This window comes from Podarcis cretensis (genome assembly GCF_951804945.1).
Source record: "Podarcis cretensis genome assembly, chromosome: 13".
NCBI classification, from domain to species: domain Eukaryota; kingdom Metazoa; phylum Chordata; class Lepidosauria; order Squamata; family Lacertidae; genus Podarcis; species Podarcis cretensis.
Window position 1 is genome coordinate 37,976,089 of NC_137182.1, and position 19,784 is coordinate 37,995,872.

Here is a 19,784-nt window from a genome sequence, read left to right on the forward strand (position 1 = left end):
AGGTGGTGCCAGGGCTCAGACAGCGACCAGAGCCCAAACACCAGGAGCAGTAAAGGCGAAGCCTCCTAGAGGGAGCAGGAAGTGTTACATCTGCGACAGTGCACAGCACATGGCCAAGGAGTGCCCCCAGAGGCTCCAAAAGCACACTGCAGCCTCAGCAACAGTAAAAGGAACAATTCAGCAGGAGCAACAGCTACAGGGAAACGACGAAGCCTGGCTGGAGGCAGAGGCACTGGGGCCCAGCCAGGCGAGTCAGTGAAGCAGTCCCCAGAGATTTTACAGCCCACAGACCCACTCCCGCCCAAACCGGTGGTGCAACTCACTGCATCGATCCAGCTACCCAATGGACTCACTATGGAAGTGCCCATTACCATTGACTCTGGTAGTAATGCAGACTTTATAGGAGTAGATTTCATCAAGCAACATAGCATAGCGCTCCTGCCAGCCACGATGCCCCTGAAAGTCGTCACGGTCGATGGAAGAGAATTGCTGGGAGGACAGGTGGTACAGCAAACGCCGCCAATGGTGATGCGAATTGGAAATCACCGGGAAGTCATCAGCTTCAATGTCACCCACCTGTCAGACACGCCCATAGCATTAGGCATGAGTTGGCTGCACAGGCACAGCCCGGCATTAGCATGGTACCAGCGTCAATTGACCTTCTGCTCCTCCTACTGCACAGAACACTGCATCCTGACTAGCCAGGAGGATGAGGGGCAGGAGGAAGACCCGCAGCTACACTTAGGCATGCTGCAAGCGGTACCCCACAAGTATAAGGCATTTTTAGAGGTCTTCTGTGAAAAGGAAGCGGACAAACTGCCTCCCCACAGGCCCTACGACTGCAAGATTGACCTCCTGCCGGGGGCGACGCTGCCGACTGGGAAACTGTATTCCATGTCTGAGGACGAACTGCAAGAACTCAGGGAGTTCATAGATCACAACTTGAAGCGGGGATTCATCCAAGAATCCAAAGCAGTGGGGGGCAGTCCCGTGTTTTTCGTGAAGAAAAAAGACACGCCCCAAAAGAGGCTTGTAGTTGATTACAGGGTCATAAATTCGAGGACGAAGCCCACGGCATTCCCCATGCCCAAGATCGACGACCTACTCGCGACGGTGAGGAAGGGACGCATCTTCACCAAGCTGGATCTTCGAGGAGCGTACAACCTCATACGTGTGCGGGAGGGCGATGAGTGGAAGACAGCCATGTTTACGCCTTTGGGCACCTATGAATACCGAGTTATGCCATTTGGTTTACAAAATGGCTCCCATTGTTTCCAAGCCTTCATGCACCACGTGCTAGTGGGACTCCTCTACAAGAAGTGCGTCTGCTTCCTAGACGACATCCTGATTTTCTCGGAATCGCAGGAGGCTCATGAGAGAGACGTCAAGGAAGTCCTGCAGAGACTACGGGAGCACAGACTTTACGCCAAACTGGAGAAATGCCAGTTCGACATGACGGAGGTGGATTTCCTGGGCTACAAGCTGTCCGACAAGGGACTCGCCATGGACAGCGCCAAGGTCCGATCGGTGTTGGACTGGAAGAGCCCGCGCAATCGGAAGGAGGTCCAGAAGTTCGTCGGCTTCGCCAACTTTTATCGCAAGTTCATCAAGGGGTTCGCAATGGAGACGGCAGCCATCACGGACACCCTCAGCTCCAAGAAGAAGAAATTCACCTGGACGGACCAGGCGGAGCAGTCCTTTCAGAGACTCAAGCGTCTCTTCGCGTCCGAAGAACAGCTGCTACACGTCAACCCCAGCAAACCAATGAGGGTTGAGACGGACGCCTCGGACAGAGCAGTGGGGGCGGTCCTGCTGCAGCAAGATCCGCGAGGGGACTGGAGGCCGTGCGCATTCTACTCCAGAAAACTCAGCAAGTCGGAACAGAACTACACCATCTGGGACAGGGAGTTGCTGGCCATTCATGCAGCCTTCAAAGCATGGCGGCACTTCGTCATCGGAGCCAAACGCACGGTGCAGGTCCGCACGGACCATAAGAACCTGGAGTACTGGCGCACGGCGCGGTTCCTGAACCAGAGACACATCCGCTGGGCGGAGTTCTTTGCGGATTTCGACTTCAGGATAGAATACATCCCGGGAGACAGCAACGTCATGGCGGATGCGCTATCCAGGAAGCCGCAGTATCTCGAGGAAGCGGCACCGGTGGCGGCCAAGCACATTTTCGTACCGAAGGCGTGGGCGTGCGCTTCAGCTATCGTGGACCTGGACGCGGTACGTCGCGCGCTGCAGGTGGATTCATTCGCACAATCCAAGATGGAGGAGGTGCGAAGAGGCACTGCGAAGGACGACGAGTTCCAGATACGCGACGGACTGCTCATCCGCAAAGGGGCCCTCTACGTGCCGGGAGACGACCTCCGCGTGAAAATGCTGCGGCAGTTACACGACGCGCCCAGCGCTGGGCATTTCGGCAAGGACAAGACGGCGGAATTAGTAGCCAGAGACTTTTGGTGGCCCAAGATGAGGGGAGAAGTCGCGGATTACGTCACTAGGTGTGACACATGCCAAAGGGCCAAACCAGTACACAGGCCGCCGGCGGGACTGTTGGAACCGCTACAGATGCCGCTCGGACCGTGGGAGAAAGTGGCCCTGGACTTTGTCACAGATCTGCCCAGTTCGCGAGGCAAAACAGCGGTACTCGTGGTCGTAGACCTGTTCACCAAGATGGCGCATTTCATTCCTTGCGCGAAGGTGGCCACAGCGGAACAGACAGCCAAGCTGTTCATAGACCACGTCTTCAAGGTTCACGGCTTACCGCGGTCCATCCTGTTCGACCGGGGTCGTCAATTCATCTCGAGCTTTTGGCAGAAGCTGCTGGGCATCCTGAACGTCAAGATCAACTTAGCGTCGGCTCGCCACCCGCAGACCAACGGACAAGCGGAGAGGGTCAACGCCATCATGCAGCAGTACCTGAGATGCTACGCGAATCAACAGCCAGCGACCTGGGTGGACTACCTACCGCTGGCCGAGTTTGCCTACAACAACACGAAGCACGTGTCCACGGGGGTGACACCGTTCTTCGCCAACAATGGACGGCATCCCAGAACCTTCCCGGGATTAGAAAAAGTGGGGGAGGGGGACACACAGGGAGCAGAGGCTTGGGCAGAGGAATTGCGGGAGGTCCACGAGCAGCTCCGAAGGAATTTAGAACTAGCAAAGCAAGCATACAAGGTGCAGGCAGACAGGCACAGGAGAGTCGGGGAAGACATCCAGGTGGGGGACTGGGTCTGGTTAGCAGCCCAGGCAGTGCTGGCCAGGACGTTAGCTAAGAAGAAGCTCAGACACAAACAGCTAGGGCCTTACCAAGTCGAGGCACAAATCAATCCAGTAGCCTTCCGGTTGACACTCCCGGAGGGCTCCAGAATGCACCCGGTCTTTCATAGATCAGTGCTCATACCCTACAAGGAACCCCACAGGTTCCAGGCACCAGGGAACGCACCAGACCCACCCCGCAAATCGCCAACAGGGGGGGTCACCGGGAGCAGGGCCACTCAACGAGGTCACGGAGATTTTGGACTCGAGATGGGGGGAAGAGGGGGTTGAATATCTCCTCGCCAGGGAAGGTACCCCGGCCAGCGCCAACAGCTGGGTACCGTACTACGCGGTGGAGGAGCACTACCTCAAAGACAAGTTCCATGCACTCTTCCCACACAGACCTATGCCGGCAGATTATTTCGACGAATATCTTTTCACACCCACACTTTCAGCCAGCACGTTCCAGGGGTTCTCATCAGATGAGGAACCAGCACCCGACACACGCTCCCCGGAGGGATCACTCTCGGGGTCTGTTACAGACCGCTCTTATTGGTGGGACGATCAACCGGAGGTGGGGTGGAGCAGGGAACTGCTGAAGGGGCCTTGGCAGGCAGCATCCCCCGAGGCGACCGGGGGGGAGACGGACATGGACGTGTTGGGGGAGGATCCTGGGTTCGAGCACAGCTGCAGAGAGATGGAAGCAGAGGAGATCGACGTCGACGAGCCCATTCCGGACTGGCCGGACCCAGCCGGCCAGCTGCACACCAGAGGGGAAGAACTGTATCCCGCACTCACCCCCACAACACTGGAGCACCCGGAACCCGCATCCGAAGAGGGGGAGGGGGGAAGGGGGGGCTTCGAGGGGGGGATGGATGTCAGGGGTTCAGGAGCAGAGGCACAGGGGAGAGAGGAAGCGGAGAGCGAAGGGGAACAATCCGAGGGCAGCGTAGGGGAGTATGACAGTGGGCCGAGAGATTCCATGAGCTTCTCCAGCGATTCGGAAGATTCCCAGAAGGGGGCACCGATGGCCAGGGCAAGGGGGGTCCCGGGAAGGACGCACCAGAAGCAAGGGGCCAGCGGCGACTCCCAAAGCAGCAGCTGGAGATCGGGACCAGCTTCCCCACCAGGGCGTAGCGGGGGGGAAGAGTCCCATGTGTCAGGGCTGGCTTCCACTCCAGTGGGGAGAGAAGATGAGGCAGGGCTGACCACGCCTCTATCGCTGAGTGAGGGAACGGAGGGGAAGTCAGACCCAGCTAACCCCCCCGAAGGGGGAAGCAGTGACAGGAGCAGTGTAATGGTCCGGAGGAAGGTGGCTGGCTGGGCGCGCGCGCCAAGTTCAAATATACAGGAGCGCGGGACAGCAGGGAGGTCGGATTGGGAGCCAGGTCCTAAAGCACGCTGGAAGCAGGGGGAAGAATCCGGGGAATCAGCATCAGAAGAGTCCAGAAAGGCGACACTCCAGCGGGCAGAAGGACCCAGAGGAGAAAGGAGCAAAGGAGGAGGTGGAGCAAGGCTAGGGTATTGAACTGGTGTCGAGGGGGAGGAGATTCAGATGGAGCTTCAGCGGTCTAGGGTTGAGACGTAGAGCTGCGCGCCGCGGCTTTGAAATGGAAACTGAACCTTAATAAAGACTTTTGTATATAGCAAGAACTGGCGTTGGTCCTTTGTGAGCCTTGGGCAGCTCTGACACACGCCTTTAATAAACAAAACCCTCCTCCAAACAGCTTGTTCCTGCAAGCTTATTGCTGCTACTGGATGTAACGACACTGTTCCCAAGCAGTCATTTAAAAAGCAAATAGTTTAATGAGTTTCTGACTTCCATAAAGGTATGGGACAGTCAACATCAACCTGGAGTCAACCAGATGTTTGGACTGAAACTCCCTTCAACCCTGGCTAATGCATTGTTCATTCATTCATTTTATTAAACAGTCACAGACCAGATTAACTCGTACAGCTAGTCAGCGAAGCATCACATCGGAAAAAACAAAGGACAATTTCAATACAGATTAGGCCATAACAGCAATTTAAAATTAGACAGCATGAATAAAATTAAGTATTTGCCTTCGCCTGCATGTTGACATTGGAAAGCTCTTGTTTCCTGCGCCTAATAGCAGCTACACAAAATTTAGCAACATTGATCGTAATTTCAGGAACCTTATCTTCTACCAAGGCTCTCATACATTGGAGTTCTGGCTCATTTTTAAGCTTTTGTAGAACTGGGACAATAAAGGTCAGGTGTAGATCCTCGTAGTAACTACAGTGCAGCAGTACATGCAAACTTGTTTCCACTTCCGATGAGCCACATGGGCAAACACGTGACTCATATGGTTTGCCCTCATATCTGCCTAACAGCAGGGCAGAGGGCAGAACGTTAAATCTGGCCAGGGTAAAGGAGTACTTAGGTATTTGTAAATCAGCCAGATAATTTGCAGGTGAGAACCCTCTCCCAAAGTCTCTAATTGTGGTATATTTATCCATTTTGCCCATATGACATTGCAGCTCTATGTCCCTAATGCGTTGGAGCACTTGACTTCTGGCTCTCTCATATCCTGCCGCTATCAAGATCTGCGGGGAGAATCCCAAGCTTCTTATCTTTTCAAACAGGGAAGCCTTCCAGGTAGAATGAAAGGTGTCTAAGAGTGTTAAGGGAGCCAAACCGGCCAGGAAAAAAATAAGTTTTAACCAGTAGTGTATCTTTAGGATCCACAACCGCGCGTTAACGGGTGGTTGTCCAACTTCTAAGCGGACAGCTATATTAGATACACGGGGGGGGGGGGGGGGAATCCCCAATAAACACCGATAGAATTTTGCTTGAAATGCCTCCATAGGCGCAAAATTTTTAAAACTGCAAACCTGGGATCCATAAGTGAGTTGTGGGAGTATTTTTGCAGCAAAAACCTGGAAGGCCGCCGGAACGTATTTACCCCCTTTCCCGTGAAAAAACTTGTAAGGGCTTTATTGCCCCTTCCTGCGTTGGCAATGGCGTTTTTCATCTGTTGGTGCCACGAGACCCTTTCCTGAAAAGTTATTCCCAGGTATTTGAAAGTTGCTACCTGGTCAATAGGTTGACCATTAATTCTCCATTTGTGTTTCCTTCTTTTTTTTGAAAACACCATAATTTTAGATTTGCTGTAATTTATTGATAGTTGTTCTGCTTGACAATAATCAGCAAGTGATCTCAAAAGCTTCCTCAAGCCAACGCAGGAAAAGGAGAGTAGGAGCTAATGCATTGTAGTCCAAAACATCTGGCGAACTCTAGATTGGTATAGGAGATCATAGAATCATAGAATCATAGAGTTGGAAGAGACCACAAGGGCCATCGAGTCCAACCCCCTGCCGAGCAGGAAACACCATCAGAGCACTCCTGACATATGGTTGTCAAGCCTCTGCTTAAAGACCTCCAAAGAAGGAGACTCCACCACACTCCTTGGCAGCAAATTCCACTGTCGAACAGCTCTTACTGTCAGGAAGTTCTTCCTAATGTTTAGGTGGAATCTTTTTTCTTGTAGTTTGGAACCATTGCTCCGTGTCCGCTTCTCTGGAGCAGCAGAAAACAACCTTTCTCCCTCCTCTATGTGACATCCTTTTATATATTTGAACATGGCTATCATATCACCCCTTAACCTCCTCTTCTCCAGGCTGAACATGCCCAGGTCCCTTAGCCGTTCCTCATAAGGCATTGTTTCCAGGCCTTTGACCATTTTGGTTGCCCTCCTCTGGACAGGTACCAGTTTGTCAGTGTCCTTCTTGAACTGTGGTGCCCAGAACTGGACACAGTACTCCAGGTGAGGTCTGACCAGAGCAGAATACAGTGGCATTATTACTTCCCTTGATCTAGATGCTATACTCCTATTGATGCAGCCCAGAATTGCATTGGCTTTTTTAGCTGCTGCGTCACACTGTTGGCTCATGTCAAGTTTGTGGTCAACCAAGACTCCTAGATCCTTTTCACATGTACTGCTCTCAAGCCAGGTGTCACCCATCTTGTATTTGTACCTCTCATTTTTTTTGCCCAAGTGCAATACTTTACATTTCTCCCTGTTAAAATTCATCTTGTTTGTTTTGGCCCAGTTCTCTAATCTGTCAAGGTCGTTTTGAAGTGTGATCCTGTCCTCTGGGGTGTTAGCCAGCCACCCCTCCCAGTTTGGTGTCATCTGCAAATTTGATCAGGATGCCCTTGAGTCCATCATCCAAGTCGTTGATAAAGATGTTGAATAAGACCGGGCCCAAGACAGAACCCTGTGGAACCCCACTAGTCACTCTTCTCCAGGATGAAGAGGAACCATTGATGAGCACCCTTTTATATTTGAACATGGCTATCATATCACTATCATATCAGATATATGCAACTGTACCCCTCTAATTCCTACCCTTGCAGATGCAGGGTGCTTGTGTGCTGATAATTATACCCATGTGGGGAGGACGTGAACAGAAAACATGCCTTTGAACCATCAGCCATTCCTGTGAAGGCCACCTTTGCTTTCTGAGACTTTTCCTTTCCAAAGAGAACTTTGTAAGCCTGGAACCTCAGCTCCTTATTTAGACAGGCACAGTTCCAGGTAATTTAGAGTGGCTTACATATGTTTGGAAAGCACAGGTGATAACCCCACGTTTGTGCGTTCATAACCTCCTTTTCATTCTTTCCTTCCAAGTCAGAATGTGAGTCACTTGGTCAATGTGATTGCTTTATCGTTTACTTTGGTAGCTGTCTTGCTTTGCAGTGTGGAAAGGAAATGTGCACTGTGGTAAACTGCAGATTAGTTAGCTCTGATAGAAGGGGCAAGAGTGAAGCAATACCTGAACATGTGTGTCACTTCAAGTGCCAAGCTGGCAGCCCTTTTATATAAATCTTTGTTATTAGCAAACCAATTGGATATATAGGTACTGAGGGAGGATTGGAATACAGTGGTACCGCTTGTTACGAACGCTTCTGGTTACGAACGCTTCTAGTTACGAACGCTTCTGGTTACGAATGCTTCAGTTTACGAGCTCCACTAACCCAGAAGTAGTGCTCCTGGCTGCGAACTTTGGCCCTGGATGCAAATGGAAATTGCACGCCAGAGATGTACGCGCAGCGGGAGGCCCCCTTAGTGATAGTGCGCCTCAGGATAAGAACGGTTTCAGCTTAAGAACGGACCTCCGTTCGTAACCAGAGGTACCACTGTAAAGAATTAGAGATCTCAATTTTGACCACACAGTGGAAAACTGTTTTAACTGCTATAACGAGGGTGTCTCTGGATCTTAAATTAAGGCCTACACAACCAAAAATAATATTTAGAATATAATGGATCCCATTACGTATATTTTAAAAAGGGCTATCTAAGGTATCTAACTGTTGGAAATGCAATAGGGATGATGTTTCTCTAAAACATGTTTTTTCATTGTCCTTTATTGAAAGATTTTTGGCAGAAAGTAACTGAAACTATCAACAGAACTGTAGGGAACAACCTTACATTTTCAGAGCTATATAGCCTCTTGAATTATATGCCCAGTGCATGGAACCTTACAAAAGGACAATACGAGTGGACTCTTACCACAGCAAAAAGACTGATACTGATACTAACTACCTTGTAAAGTATACAGTTTTGGGTCCCCCCCCCTTTATTTTCCCTTCTACCTGGGTTCTGTTTCTCTTTTTCTTTCTCTCTCTCTTATTTACGTCTCACCATGTTTAGTGCACATATAATTATGTACTTTTTGAACTTTCAATAAAGATTTGTTTTTTAAAAAAGCTGGCAGCCCTTTGCAGAGGTCTTAAAAGTGCATGTGATCATTGTGTGGAGGATAGAGTGAGGGCAAAAGATAGAGTGAAGGCCATATGTTATGGGGGCGATGATGGGGGAGGGGGTCTGCTGAATAGGACGCTTTTGAGTGTTGTTTCACTCACACAATGGACTCCTGTAGGCAGCGTCGGAGCAAGCTGATCGGAAGCCCAGGGCGGCACGCATGCCCTGTACCCGGGGGGGGGGCAGGGCCAGCCGCCCGTGGGGGCACCGCAGGGCCTCCAAGGAGTCTGCCTGCCTCCTCCCACTTAGCCACCCTACAGCTGAGGGGGAGGTAACGGGCGGATTGTTTGAGGCAGTGTGGAGCCTGTGAGCACTCAAGCCACCATGTCACTCCCAGGAGAGATGTGCGGCTCAGGTGTGCTGCAGGCCCCACAGTGAGTGCCGCCCACCATTTTGTCACCCCCCTCAGTGGGGACACCTGGGGCGGACCGCACCTACTGCACCCCCCTTGCTACTCCCTTTTCTGTAGGGCACTGTGGCCACAAACTCCGAGCCTAGCTGCCCACCTGGCTTCTCTCTCTAGCTGCTCCTGCCCTCTTTCCTCTCAACCATTCATGGTTGGTTGGCATCCATCTGTCTCAGGAGACAATGGAAGAGTATGCCTTTGCAGGTGAGGTCAAGTTGTTGGGTGGTTGTAGCTCCTGTTGTGCCTATAGAGACCAGCGCGGGAGAGACATGTTTTGTTGCATCTGGGGCAGATGAAGGCATCCAGTTGCGTTGTTACAAATGCACCATGATATTTCTTCTCTCCGCACTCCTCCCAGTAGTCTTTTCTCCTAGTCACTGCTATGGTTACTAGTTATACCAAGAGCTCTGGCCAAAAGTTTCAATGCAAGGAATAATTCCTACTCGAGAGTTGAAAAGAAAAACGTGTATATTCTGCTAAGAATAACAGTTTTAAACTAATAGTAAATTTAAACACAACGTATAAGTGCGACAGTTTTAAACAGTTTTAAACAGAACGTTTAAGTGCAGAAATAATGTAGTTCCAAATATGCAGTAATATAGTATAAAGGTACATAAAATACCAGTACACAACAATTGTTTTATACAAGTCTCAATGGTAATCAAAAAGAGTCCATATTATATAAAGTCAGAATAAAGAATCAAATAGGGCCAAAAAGAAGTATCCGGAGTATGAATTAGATGTACGACTTCAGTAGTGGTGACCTGGACAGGGCCCTGTTTCGGAGTAAATGCCTTCTTCAGCTGGTAATATCAAATAATATGTCAAAATAGATCAAGGTTCTCCAGTGCCATAAATCATAAATATAATGAAGTATATACATTCTGAAATGTATTAACGCATATCATGATATTTGGTTCCATACCTCGGTTTTTTAAGGAATATAAATCTGTTGGTAGTCTGTATTATTCAATTCTTTTGTGTTTCTTTTTCAACATGCATCTAGAAATGAGAATTTGCAAGAGTTATTATTTCCAGTCATATTGTTTATGAAAAACGGACATCAGATGAGTGTTTTCTCACCTTAGATAAATGAATCCAAATTTTCTAGCGTTTCTCTGTGCGTTTTCTATTAGGGAGTGAGATCATTGTCTTATATGTGTGTCTGTGGGGGAGGAGGATAGGCTCTCCCTTCTTAAAGGTGTAAACAGAGAAGAGATATAAAGTCCAAGGTCATCTGTAGTGGTTTTTTAAAGAAAAGAATTGTAGTCTTGATGTTCATTCAAGCCCTTGGGAGACATCGTTTCAAACAAATGAATATATCGTGCTTCCTGTTGTAACAATAGTCTATCAATGTTTCTCCTAGTATATAAATCTACTTTTGGTTTCCAGATAATGAAGAAGACAAAATCATCCTCCGTATGTTTTTGCTGTATATAATGTTCCACCATTGGGGCTTCTAGCACTCTGTTGCGGATCCGTGATCGATGTTCGTTTATGCGTAGTTTAATTGATCTGGTGCTTTTGCCTATATATATCTTGTGGCATGGGCACATCCATGCGTACACGCTATTCTTGGTGTTACAGTTACTAAAATGTTCAATCTGAAAGTTGAAGCAGGTCTGTATGTTGACAAACTCCTTTACTTGTAGTGCGTATTTGCATACATCGCATCTACCACATTTGTAGTGACCTTTAGTTGATGTTTCCGGGTATGTAAGTTGGTCCGATTTCACCAAGTAATTTCTCAGTGATTTGGTTTTTTTTAGACCAATTATAGGTGGTTTTTGACACCCTGGGATGTTGGATAACAAATGCCAATGTTTATATATAAGTTTCTTAATGCTAGAAGTATATGGTGTAAATTGCAGTGATGTGTAGATACGATCTTCTCTGGGTTTATCCGAGGGTTTTAGAGCTAGAAGGTCTTTCCTGTTTTTCACTTCTGCTCTATCTTGAGCTGCAGCAAGAGTCCGTGATGTGTATCCTCGTTGTAATAAAGACTGTGTGAGTTGATAGGCCGCTATTTTATAGTCATGTTGGAACGATGCATTTCTTTTTAGTCTTAAATATTGTCCATACGGTAAGTTGTTCAATAAATGTGGAGCGTGAAAAGATGAAGCGTGTAGTAATGAATTTCGATCGGTCGGTTTGTGATATGGGCGGATCTTAAGTTGTTGAGAGTGATCTTTAAAGACTGTAACATCCAGAAAATTAACTGATGTGTCATGAATGGTCCCAGACAGTCGTATATTTGGATCTTGGTCATTGATCCATTGGAGGAATTGTACTGCTATGTCTTGATCCTGTATAACGAAGAATAAATCATCTATAAACCGATAGTACTTGATTATTTTAGATCTGAAAGGATTGTTATCATGAAGGATGAAAGTTTTTTCAAAGTGTATCATGTAAATATTCACAATAGAAGGGGCACAGGAAGAGCCCATCGCTACGCCTTTGATTTGCAGATAGAACAGTTTTATCTGCAAACCAAAGGCGTAGCGATGGGCTCTTCCTGTGCCCCTTCTACAAATTGTTCCAGGTAAAAGCCCTTTTCAATTTAGCCAGGCCATGGGCTAATAAAATAATAATAATAATAATAATAATAATAATAATAATAATAATGTTCTATGGAATTATTTTCTCCATCATTAATGCTGTAAGCCCCTACATATTAAGCTGTAATTAATGCTGTAAGCCCCTACATATTAAGCTGAGGTTGTCTATAAGGTAAAAGGTAAAGGACCCCTGGATGGTTAAGTCCAGTCAAAGGCAACTATGGTGTTGTGGTGCTCATCTTGTTTCAGGCCGAGGGAGCCGGCATTTGTCCACAGACAGCTTTCCGGGTCATGTGGCCAGCATGACTAAACCGCTTCTGGCACAATGGGACACTGTGATGGAGTGCATGGAAACACTGTTTACTTACACTGGCGTGCTTTCAAACTGCTAGGTTGGCAGAAGCTGGGACAGAGCAACAGGAGCTCACCCCGTCTTGTGAATTCGAACCATCAACCTTCTGATCAGCAAGCCCAAGAGGCTCAGTGGTTTAGACCATAGTGCCACCCACACATTTATACATGTGTAAATGAAACCATACATCTTAAAGACACCACAGTCTCCACCAACCTTCATTCCAAGGAAACTGAACCCTGGGTAAATGCTGGAACCAGTGGAGTCTTTCACTGATCGGAGATTGGAATGGCATGTAACAACAATATGTACATAAGTGAACCTAACACTATCACAAGTAAAAACAAACATTAAACCCACAAAAAAATTAAAACAACTGTAGGTGACTACATGACATGTCTGGGTAGGTTTACCAATGCTATATATTGCTGCATTCTACCCCTAATATCCTGAGCCACATAGAGAGATTGCATACCCTCCAACATTTCTCTGATGAAAACAGGGATGTCCTAAGGCAGGGTGGCTCATTCCGGGATCAAATCAGAAACCGGGATGGCTTCTGTAAATCTGGGACTGTCCCTGGAAAATAGAGCCACTTGGAGGGTCTGAGATTTGCAGGGAAGCTAAGTGTATTTTAAATTCTTTATGTATTGAACCCTGAGCTTTGCTCTTTGTGGTCCATTTTGAGGGGTGACATGTCCCATTTTGCTGCCCCACCCTGCCATTGCCTCACCACCCACCCCACTGGCTCCACCACCAGCAGAGAAGTGACACCACCACCAGCATCAATTTCCCGTGAGATTGCTCTGGAAACCAGTGCCGATGATGGGGCTGCCAGCAGCGGAGGCTGCGGGTAAGGTGGGCTACTTCACTCTGGCTTATGGGCGGGCCGGGCCTGTCTGTATCTAAAGAAAGAGTGTCTAGTTGGGGCTTGTTGGAGATAAACTGTACATCAAAAGATTCCATGACCTTTCGCGGTTTCATTCCAACTTGGGGGACATGGGGCTCACTAGATGTTGTGGACTACAACTCCTATCAGCCCCAGCCAGCAGGGGAGATGGTCAGGGATAATAGAAGTTGTTAGCCTGGCATATTTGGAGTGCTACAGGCTCTCCCACACCTGCAATAGAAAGAGTGTCAGCAGCATAGGAAACTGTGTTAACCCGAGACAAACCATTGGTCCATCCAGCTCAGCATGACCTATATTGATTGGCAGGGCTCTCCAGGGTTTATGGCAGGGAACATTCCCAGCCCTACCTGGAGATGCCTGGGATCAAACTAGGACCTCCTGTAGGCAATGCAGATGCTGTACCACTGAGCTGTGGCCCTTCCCCAATCTGTTGCACCAAACATCTAGACTCAGCTTATTATTTAGAGCTGCAAGTTTATAGGAAGTGGCAAACTGCACCCCATCTGGTTGGATCGTGTGCCCCTCTTTCAACTCCCCTTCAAGCCAAACTGTTTTCTTTGTCACACAGCTGGGCAACTTTCCTGGCTGCAGTATCCCTCCAGTCTGTTTGTCTGCCTATCACTCTCTCTTTATTCAGCACTTGTTCTTGGCTCTAGCCCAGCTAGCTTCTGCTTTGGTACCTCTTCACCAGGTATCCCACACATGGGCATCCTGTTCTACTAGAGCTTGGGGCTCATGTGGTAAGTGGAAGCGGGCAAGAGGAATCTCTTCTCGGCAGGTATCTTTCATCAGAGGTTGTGGAATTCAGGACCATGGACAGCTCCCCTTCAGCTGGCTATCTAACTTGCAGAGAGGTGATGCCTCAGCAGGGGTGCCAATTTGAATAAAATATTGGGGGGGGGGACCCAGGTAAGCCTGCCCCACATAATTGATCACATGACACGGTGCATGCTCACCATTTGAGTGGCAATGTCCATTAACTTTGGGAGGCCCCTAGGATATTTTATCGTTGCCCCCTAGGAGTTGACTCCTATGCATGATAGGATATAGACTGACAAGGCCTGTGCTGTAATTGCCCCCACCCCACCCCTTGAAGAAGCTGACTGTGCTGAGTCTGAGGAAGGTGGGAAAGGTCATATTCTTACACTGGGAGTGCTCAGGAAGAGATGATTAGGATTCCCCTATGAGTACAGCAGCATGTATTTCTTCCGCATCTCTATGTTCCTCAGGATAATATGACTGGGTAGCTTTGGGTGTAATGACACTGGGTGTATGGACCCAACCCTATTAGTTTCCACTTCTTCCATTCTATCTCATTACGCTCCTCATTTTTCCTCTCTGCCTTTAAGAAGGACTGCTTTGCATGCAGAAGGTCTTTCAGTACCTGGTATCTCCAGGAAGTGCTGTGTACCACTGCCACTGTACCACTGTGTACCACTGAAAATCACTGCCAGCCAGGGTAGACAACAGAGGAATGACTCAGTATGTGGCAGATTCCTTTCTCCCTAGAATAGATCTTTTCTGTGGTGGCTCCCCATTCGTGGGATGCTCTACCCAGGGAGGCTCACCTGTCACCTTCATTACATATCTTTAGGCACTAGGCAAAAACTTTCTCTATAAGCAGCCCTTTGGCTGATTAAACACTCTATGGCCTATTTAACGTGTTTGTGGAGGGCTACTAGACATCTTAACAAACAGTCCTAAGCAATTATATAACTCCTGTGTTCAGATTGTAAGATATACTATTTGAACAGGAGGACTTCTTGTTTTTGCTCCAAGTGCAGGCAGAAAACAAGTGGCCAAAGGGCCTCGGGCAGTTCTGAAGTCGGATGCATGTATCTAGTGTGCAAAATGGCAATTTATGATTGCTAAATTATGATCTGCAAGGGTTTCTGCACAGGTTTTATGACAGGTCCGGAGAAAAGCAGTAACTTCCTTGTAAAAATCTTGTTAACATGTCAGCATTTTAATACCTGTGGCTTTTCCTTATTCTTACTCAGGTGGGGCAAGTCCCACAGGAGGGGTGCAACGCTGCAGGGAGGCAGATAAAACCGGATTCACTTTTTTCTAGAGTCCTGCCCACATTTCTCAGAACACCCTTGGAGACTGGTTGCAACTTAGAGCTCCAGGTCAATTCTTCCCTGAGACCAGGTGAGAAGCAATGCTGGGGTATCTCTTTGCTCTCTCTCTCTCTCTCTCTCTCTCTCTCTCTCTCTCTCTCTCTCTCGGTGTGGGTGTGTGCATGGTGGGGGGGGGCCCACCAAAACACATGCAAGAAGCAAGACTAGGTGGTGGAGAGATGGAACAGTGGAGGGGATGGAGAAGCAAAGGTCACTCCCTTCTCCCCGCCACGAGCAACAGAACATGGGAAAGTTGGATTCTTTGCTGGGAGCTGGATGGACAGATATCAAGGTACTAGGAAGCAAACAAACATTTGTGGATTAGGCAGCTGTTCCTACAGAAACAGAGTGGATCTCTTCATTTATTTCCAGGAGCTGCCAACATCACAGAAGTAGAAATGACTATTATGGAGAAAGAAAAAGAAACAGGGGAAATGATCGCTCACAGAACAATGACAGTGTTACATCCCGGGATAATCATAAAGAGTTTCTGGCTCCTTATGAATCTCCCATTGCTTCAGAGACCAAAGAAGAGGACTTTAACTTAGATGGACATCTAGGAAATTGTGACTCCTGGGAATTGAACTGTGTTGCTATATACCTGAATGTGGTCAAAAGTGGCAGAATACTTTCTTAAGAACAAGGAAATGAGAAGACAGGAGACCTCCCCTTTTGGCATTTAGAGTTAATAATGTCTTTGGTTATGCAAAGACATTGAAAAAATTTAGACAGAAAGACTAATTTCAAGAAATTAGCAACAATCAATTTAGGGACAAAGTTGATGTAAAAACCCACAAATTTCCAAAAACACAGACTACATATGTGAGGAAATGGGAGAAGGATTTGCATAGTGTAAAGGGTGGGTTTACTTTAAGTATTCTTCTAGGCATTTGTGTGGTGGCTTTCAGGCTTATTAATTCAATCTGGAACTTGATACACATTTACCTGGGAGTAATATACATTGAAGTTATGGACATGTATGGCATAAAGGGTCACAGTGCCATCTAAGTCACCTCTGATGTACAACAGTGGTTGTGTTCTGCATGTTGATCTTACCTGTCTTTTCATCTTACTTTGCTCTTCCTTTAGGTGTTCCTATTGTGCAGCTATGGGTCTCCCCCAAAGATGTTCCTTCAGCCAACCTACCCTCTTATTCTTTTTGTACTTCTTTGGCCTCCTGTCCCTCTCTACAATCTTGCACCTGTATGAGAAGATGCCATATCAGCAGTGGAGGATCAGCTTCAAGAATTCATCTAATTTCCCAGGGATGGGAGCTCCTGCTTCCCTCACCACCACCACCACTTCTTCTCGGTTATACTATAACACAACCACCACTTCTTCCAGGTCATCCTCTAGGACAATGGATAGTGGTATATGGACGGTGAACTCCATTGGCCGTTTGGGAAACCAGATGGGGCAATATGCCACCCTCTACGCCTTAGCCAAGATGAATGGACATCAAGCCTACATCTGTCCCGCCATGCACCAGTACCTCTCACCAATGTTCCAAATCACTTTACCAGTGCTCCGTGCTGAAGTGGCTAAAAAGATCCGCTGGAGGAACTTTGGTCTGCATGATTGGATGTCAGAGGATTATAAACACATCAAAGGCAAGTACGTCCAGCTGACGGGCTACCCATGTTCTTACACCTTTTATCACCATATCCGCCAAGAGATACTTCAGCAGTTCTCCTTCCATGACCACATCAAGGGAGAAGCCAATCAATATCTTCAGGAGCTACGGGGGCAGCGCCAGGAGGTGACATATGTTGGAGTGCATGTCCGCAGAGGGGATTATGTCTATGTGATGCCCAAGATCTGGAAAGGTGTGGTGGCTGACAGAGGCTATTTGGAGAAAGCCATGAACTATTTCAGAGAGAAGTACCCCAATCCCATCTTTGTGGTGACCAGCAATGGGATGGAGTGGTGCAAGAAAAACATCAATGCCTCCAGAGGGGATGTTTATTTTTCTGGGGATGGGCGAGAATCCTCTCCAGGGAGGGATTTTGCTCTCCTTGCTCATTGCAACCACACAATAATGACAATTGGCACTTTTGGCATCTGGGCGGGTTACCTGGCTGGTGGGGAGACCGTCTACTTGGCCAACTACACCCTCCCAGACTCTCCCTTCCTTAAGGTCTTCAAGCCCTGGGCAGCCTTTTTGCCTGAATGGATTGGGATTCCAGCAGACCTCTCCCCTCTGCTGCCCAAGAATTCTTCCCAAGTCCAGAAGCCAGAAGCTTGACCAAATAGTTGCTGATTCAGGTCAAATTAGATACTGTTGGAAGGACTTGCCTGGGCACTGATTCCATGAAGCATGTATGTGAGAGTGGTCACTAGCACTCCTGACAGGGCGCTCAAAGACCTAGCTTGGTCAAACACATTGATTCCACCTCTTTTAGACCTCACTTTGCAGTATGGTGAAGAGGTTGGGACATAACCATATTCTAAGCCCTTCCACCATCAAGTACTTAGTAGTAATATGGACACAGGCACCATGGACATAACTGCACTTTGAAGAGGCTTCCTTTCATACTAAAGAACTTTGGGAACTTTAGCTCTGTAAGTGGGCTTATTGAGCATCTACTCTGCCTGCCAGTGGGTCTGCAACATTTCAGGTCAGAGAAAAGTTTGCTTTAGCCCTAATCCCAGATATGTTTCAACTGGGAATGCAATGGCTTGAATGTTGGAATTTCTTCCTGCAAAATATTTGCTCTAGTATTAAGAATGATGGACAGTGATGGGGCTCTGTGGAAAAGGCAGAGTGGGAAATACAAGTGTAGCTTGCCCCCCCCCCATCTGAACTCTTTCCTCACCATGATACCCCAAGGTCCAGAACAGGGTAGCCAATATGTTGGCTTCCAGATGTTCTCAGACTGCAAGTCCCATCATCCTTGGCCATTGGCTACGCTGGTCAGAGCTGATGGGAGTTGGAATGTTGGCAACACCTGCTCTAGACATTCCTGCATCCCACCTTCAACTGCTTTCACTATATTCGACTCACTGCCACTTGGTCCCTTAAAAAGCAGCATGTCCTTAGTTGTTAAAGGCACAGAACCACTATCCCATTTATTTATTTTTAAAGGATGTATTGTCATTCCGCACCACTCACTCTCAATCCAAATGTATATCACTCTGGGCAGGTGTGTCCCCCCATCTCTTTCCTGGCAAAAATATCTTTTGATAAATATATTTGTATTTTCCTGGAGCTGCTGCCCAGCTGACTTGGTTATGCAGGTTGCTCCTCCCCAGTTTTGTTTTGAATGCAACTGAGCCATAGTATATAACAATGGTTCCCAAATCTTTCAGGCCACATCTGCCCCATCACCCACCCCCTGGTTCCAGAAACTCATCCACAGTGCCCCCCTACCCTGTCCTTTAAAAAGGATGATTCAGAATAGTAGTTTGCACAACCCGCAAAGGAATAATATATTATTATTATTATTATTATTATTATTATTATTATTACCCTGCCCACCTTGCTGGGTTTCCCCAGGAAGATAACAACACAATAAATCTATAAAAAAGCAGTTAATTGCACATTTAATCACAATCCAATGGAAACTATTTAGTTTAATTAATTCAACAAAACTGGTGGATTTCATCCACTGAAACCAGATATTGCACGAAAAGTACTTTTATGCACTTGTATTAATGAAACAATAAGGGTGAAGGAAATTCATAGCATGATGTATTTCTATCTACCTACTTACAAAACATGCCCACAGAGCTGAACCACCCATGAGGCAAGGAGAGGCGGCCACCTTGTGTGGCAGGATACACAGGGGGCAGTAGATCCAGCCTACAAGAAACGCATCAGCACCTGCTGCTGTCATCACAGAGACAGGAACGGCTTCAGCACTCTCCTTGGAGGCCGGATTTGTAGCCTCCTCAGCAGCCGACCCCCATGGTGACTGCACTGCAGCCTCTCAGCAAATAGGATGTGCTGCTAGTTTCCTCCCATCCCTAGAGAGGAAACAGTTGGAGCCGTTCTCTAGGGTCTTCTGGAGTCTGCACCTCCCTGACATGATTCAGAGTAGCCCATCCCAAACCCTCCAAGTGTCCCTATTTTCCAGGGACATCCCTAATTTAGAGAAGCCGTCCCAGTTTCTGATTTGATCCCGGAATGTCCCACTTTTCCTTAGGATGTCCCTGTTTTCATTGGATAAATGTTGGAGGGTATCTGACCTGCCCGGAGCCGTCTGAAGGCAATCCTGTATAGGGAAGCGTTTTTTATGTTTAATGTTTTATTATGTTTTTACATATTTTGGAAACTGCCCAGAGTAGCTGGGGCAACCCAGTAAGATGTGTGGGGTATAAATAGTAACATTATCATTGTGGAATGGGACAACCCTGTTTTCCTCAGAGAAATGTTGGAG

General features: G+C 47.6%; 1 long non-coding RNA gene and 1 pseudogene across 2 annotated transcripts in view; one reads left to right on the top strand and one right to left on the bottom strand.

Annotated features, from left to right (window-relative positions):
* The window catches only part of LOC307201334, a 35,988-nt gene extending 16,406 nt beyond the window's left edge, over positions 1–19,582 (bottom strand). The window contains exons 1-2 of the long non-coding RNA XR_013832675.1: positions 19,119–19,582; positions 16,462–16,606 (exon numbers count right to left, since the gene is read on the bottom strand). This is a non-coding gene — a long non-coding RNA (uncharacterized lncRNA). The remainder of the gene's footprint in view (positions 1–16,461; positions 16,607–19,118) is intronic.
* On the top strand, positions 16,619–17,650 carry LOC307200450 (galactoside alpha-(1,2)-fucosyltransferase 2 pseudogene; annotated as a pseudogene). Its single transcript has one exon. The product of its transcript is annotated as a galactoside alpha-(1,2)-fucosyltransferase 2 pseudogene (transcript).
* Positions 19,583–19,784: the final 202 nt, after the last annotated feature.